Source organism: Bos grunniens, chromosome 5 (genome assembly GCF_055505025.1).
Source record: "Bos grunniens cultivar Pamir isolate PY7600 chromosome 5, Bosgru_T2T1.0, whole genome shotgun sequence".
Taxonomy (NCBI): Eukaryota; Metazoa; Chordata; class Mammalia; order Artiodactyla; family Bovidae; genus Bos; species Bos grunniens.
In genome coordinates, this window is record NC_141169.1 from 79,672,765 (window position 1) to 79,678,476 (window position 5,712).

The following is a 5,712-nucleotide window of genomic DNA, read 5'->3' on the forward strand; positions in this document are numbered from 1 at the left end:
GTACTGGAGTTTCAGCTTCAACATCAGTCCTTCCAATGAACACTCAGAACCAATCTCCTTTAGGATGGACTGGTTGGATCTCCTTACAGTCCAAGGGACTCTCAAGAGTCTTCTCCAACACCACAGTTCAAAAGCATCAATTCTTCAGCGCTCAGCTTTCTTCATAGTCCAACTCTCACATCCATACATGACCACTGGAAAAACCATAGCCTTGACTAGACGGACCTTTGTTGGCAAAGTAATGTCTCTGCTTTTTAATATGCTGTCTAGGTTGGTCATAACTTTCCTTCCAAGGAGTAAGCATCTTTCAATTTCATGGCTATAATCACCATCTGCTGTGATTTTGGAGCCCAAAAGACTAAAGTCAACAACTGTTTCCACTGTTTCCCCATCTATTTCCCATGAAGTGATGGGACTGGATGCCATGATCTTAGTTTTCTGAATATTGAGCTTTAAGCCAACTTTTCCACTCTCCTCTTTCACTTTTATAAAGAGGCTCTTTAGTTCTTTTTCACTTTCTGTCATAAGGGTGGTATCATCTGCTTATCTGAGGTTATCAGCAAAGTAGCAGGATACAAAATTAACCTGCAAAAATCCATTGTATTTCTATATACAAACAATAAACAATCTGAAAACAAACTTATGAAAATAATTCCATGTACAATAGCATCAGAAAGAATAAAATACTTAGGAATTAACCAGTGACAGAAAACCTGTATAGTGAAAAGTGCAAGACATTGTTGAAACAAATTAAAGAAGATATAAATGAATGGAAATGTACTCCTTGGAAGGAAAGTTATGACCAACCTAGACAGCATATTAACAAGCAGAGACATCACTTTGTCAGCAAAGGTCTGTCTAGTCAAGGCTATGGTTTTTCCAGTGGTCATGTATGGATGTGAGAGTTGGACTGTCAAGAAAGCTGAGCGCCAAAGAATTGATGCTTTTGAACTGTGGTGTAGGAGAAGACTCTTGAGAGTCCCTTGGACTGCAAGGAGATTCAACCAGTCCATTCTGAAGGAGATCCGTCCTGAGTGTTCATTGGAAGGACTGATGTTGAAGCTGAAACTCCAATACTTTGGCCAACTGATGCAAAGAACTGACTCATTTGAAAAGACCCTGATGCTGGGAAAGATTGAGGGCAGGAGGAGAAGCAGACGACAGGGGGTGAGATGGTTGGATGGCATCACCGACTCAATGGACATGGGTTTGGGGGGATTCCGGGAGTTCGTGATGGACAGGGAGGCCTGACATGCTGCGATTCATGGGGTCGCAAAGAGTTGGACACGACTGAGTGACTGAACTGAATGAACCCATATTTATAGACTGGAAGACTTAATATTGTTAACAGATGTCAATTCTACACAAAGTGATCTACAAATTCAATGCAATCCCTATAAAAATCCCAATGATTTTTTTTTCAGAAGTAGAAAAATCCATACCCAAATTTATATGAAAACATAAAGGATTCTGAATAGCCAAATAATCTTTAAAAAGAACAAAGCTGGAGTATGAAATCATATTTCCTGACTTCAGAACTCATCAGAAAACTATGGCAGTCAAAACAGTTTGGTATTGGCATAAAGACAGACACATATAGACCAGTGAAATAGAATTGACAGCCCAGAAACAAACCGATGCATTTAGTCCATGGCTAAACTATTTTTGACAAGAATGCCAAGACCATTTGATGGGGAAAGGATAATCTTTGCAATAAATGGTGCTGGGAAAACTGGATATCCATATTCAAAAGAATGAAGTTGGAACTTATACAATACTATACATAAAAACTAACTCAAAAGGCATTAAAGACTGTAATACTTTTTTTTTAATTTTATTTTATTTTTAAACTTTACATAATTGTATTAGTTTTGCCAAATATCAAAATGAATCCGCCACAGGTATACATGTGTTCCCCATCCTGAACCCTCCTCCCTCCTCCCTCCCCATACCATCCCTCTGGGTCGTCCCAGTGCACTAGCCCCAACCATCCAGTATCGTGCATCGAACCTGGACTGGCATCTCGTTTCATACATGATATTTTACATGTTTCAATGCCATTCTCCCAAATCTTCCCACCCTCTCCCTCTCCCACAGAGTCCATAAGACTGTTCTATACATGAGTGTCTCTTTTGCTGTCTCGTACACAGGGTTATTGTTACCATCTTTCTAAATTCCATATATATGCGTTAGTATACTGTATTGGTGTTTTTCCTTCTGGCTTACTTCACTCTGTATAATAGGCTCCAGTTTCATCCACCTCATTAGAACTGATTCAAATGTATTCTTTTTAATGGCTGAGTAATACTCCATTGTGTATATGTACCACAGCTTTCTTATCCATTCATCTGCTGATGGACATCTAGGTTGCTTCCATGTCCTGGCTATTATAAACAGTGCTGCGATGAACATTGGGGTACACGTGAAAAGACTGTAATACTTAAAATAATTCCTGAAACTATAAAAACTCTTAGACAAAGGAATTCCAGTGGTTAGGACTCAGCACTTTCACTGCTGTGGCCCAGGTTCAATCCCTGGACAGGGAACTAAGAACCCACAAGCCATGTGGGCCCTCTCCCCCCGCCAATAACAAATGGCCATTAAAAAACCCTTAGATGAAATATAGGGCAAAAGCTTCATAACACTGGATTTAGAGGTGAATTCTTGGATAGGACATCAAAGCACAGGCAACAAAAGAAAAAATAGCCAAATTGCACTTCACAAAAATGAAAACATTTTCTGCATCAAAAGACAATATCAACAAGGTAAAAGGTCAACTCAAAGAATGGGGGAAAACATTTGCATATCATATATGGGGGATTAATATCCAGTACATAAAGAGAACTACTAAAACTAAACAACAAAACAACCTGATTCAAAAATGGGCAAAAACTTTACGTTTTAATTTTTTTTTTTTACTTTTTGGCCACATCAACTGGCATGTGGGACCTTAATTCCCTCACCATGGGATGAACCCGGGCCTCCTGCAATAGAAGCAGAGTCCTAACCACTGGGCCACCAGGGAAGTCCCCCCAAAATGGGCAAAAACTTTAAACAGACATTTCCCCAAATAAAATGTACAAATGGCCAATAAGATATGAAAATATGCTCAATAGCACCAATATTCAGGGAAATGAAAATCAAAACTGCAGTGAGATGAGATATCACCTCATACATGTTGGAACAGTTATTGTCTAAAAGGCAGAATATAATGATTGTTGGTGAGGATGTGGAGAAAGTGAAACCCTTATGTGCTATTGGTGGGGATGCAAAACGGTGTATACTATGGGAAACAGTACAATGTTTTCCCCAAAAAATTAAAAATAGAATTACCGTATGATTCTTCTAACAACACAAGAGCGGACTTTACACATGGACAGCACCAGACGGTCAACACTGAAATCAGATTGATTATATTCTTTATAGCCGAAGATGGAGAAACTCCATACTGTCTACAAAAACAAGACCAGGAGCTGACTCTGGCTCAGATCATGAAATCCTTATTGCCAAATTCAGACTTAAATATAAGAAAGTAGGAAAACCCACTGGACCATTCAGATATGACCTAAATCAAATCCCTTATGATTATACAGTGGAAGTGACAAGCAGATTCAAGGGATTAGATCTGATAGAGTACCTGAAAATATGGACGGAGGTTCATGACATTGTACAGGAGAGAGTGATCAAGACCATCCCCAAGAAAAAGAAATGCAAAAGGGCAAAATGGTTGTCTGAGGAGGCCTTACAAATAGCTGAGCTGAGACTCTAAAGGCAAAGGAGAAAAGGAAAGATATACCCATCTGAATGCAGAGTTCCAAAGAATAGCAAGGAGAGATAAAAAAGCCTTCCTCAGTGCTCTGGGCTTCCCTTGTGGCTCAGCTGGTAAAGAATCCGCCTGCAATGCAGGAGACACGGTTCAATTCCTGGGTTGGGAAGATCTGCTGGAGAAGGGGTAGGCTACCCAACTCCAGTATTCTTGGGCTTCCCTTGTGGCTCAGCTGGTAAAGAATCTGCCTACAATGTGGGAGACCTGGGTTTTATCCCTGGGTTGGGAAGATTCTCTGGAGAAGGGAATAGCTACCCACTCCAGTATTCTGGCCTGGAGAATTCAACGGACTGTATAGTCCATGGGATCACAAAGAGTTGGACATAACTGAGTGACTTCACTTTCACTTTTCACTTTTCATGCATTAGAGAAGGAAATGGCAACCCACTCCAGTGTTCTTGCCTGGAGAATCCCAGAGATGGCAGAGCCTGGTGGGCTGCTGTCTATGGGGTTGCACAGAGTCGGACACGACTGAAGTGACTTAGCAGCAGCAGCAGAGCAACTTTCACTTTCACTTGCACTTTTTTCTTTCCTCAGTGATCAGTGCAAAGAAATAGAGGAAAACAATAGAATGGGAAAGACTAGAGATTTCTTCAAGAAAACTAGAGATACCAAGGGAACATTTCATGCAAAGATAGGCACAATAAAGGACAGAAATGGTACGGACCTAACAGAAGAAGATATTAAGAAGAGGTGGCAAGAATACACAGAAGAACTATACAAAAAAATCTTAATGACCCAGATAACTTTGATGGTGTGATCAGTCACCTAGAGCCAGACATCCTGGAATGCAAAGTCAAGTGGGCCTTAGGAAGCATCACTATGAACAAAGCTAGTGAAGGTGATGAAATTCCAGCAGAGCTATTTGAAATCCTAAAAGATGATGCTGTGAAAGTACTGCACTCAATATGCCAGCCTATTTGGAAAACAGTGGCCCCAGGCCTGGAAAAGGTCAGTTTTCATTCCAATCCCAAAGAAAGGTCAAGCCAAAGAATGTTCGAACTACTGCACAATTGCACTCATCTCACACACTAGCAAAGTAATGCTCAAAATTCTCCAGGTGAGTCTTCAACAGTATGTGAACCAAGAACTTCCAGATGTTCAAGCTGGATTTAGAAAAGGCAGAGGAACCACAGATCAAATTGCCAACATTCATTGGATCATTGAAAAAGCAAGAAAGTCCCAGAAAAACAGCTACTTCTGCTTTATTGACTATGTGGATCACAACAAACTGTGGAAAATTCTTTATGAGATGGGAATACCAGACTATCTTACTTGCCTCCTGAGAAACCTGTATGTAGGTCGGAAGCAACATTTAGAACCCTGACATAGAACAATGGACTGGTTCAAAGTTGGTAAGGAATATGTCAAGGCTGTATATTGTCACCTTGTTTATTTAACTTCTACTTAGCGTACATCATGCGAAATGCCCGGCTGGATGAAGCACAAGTTGGTATTAAGTTTGCTGGGAGAAATATCAAGAACCTCAGATATACAGATGATACCACCATTATGGCAGGAAGTGAAGAGGAACTGAAGAGCCTCTTGATGAAAGTGAAAGAGGAAAGTGAAAAATCTGGCTTAAAACTCAACATTCAAAACCTAAGATCATGGCATCCAGTCCCATCACTTCATGGCAAATAAATGGGGAAACAATGGAAACAGTGACAGACTTTATTTTCTTGGGCTCCAAAATGACTGCAGATGGTGACTTCACCCATGAAATTAAAAGACACTTGCTCCTTGGAAGAAAAGCTAACACCAACCTAGACAGCATATTCAACAGCAGAGACATTACTTTGCCGACAAAGATCCATCTAGTCAAAGCTATGGTTTTTCCAGTAATCATTTATGGTTGTGAGAGTTAGACTATAAAGAAATCTGAG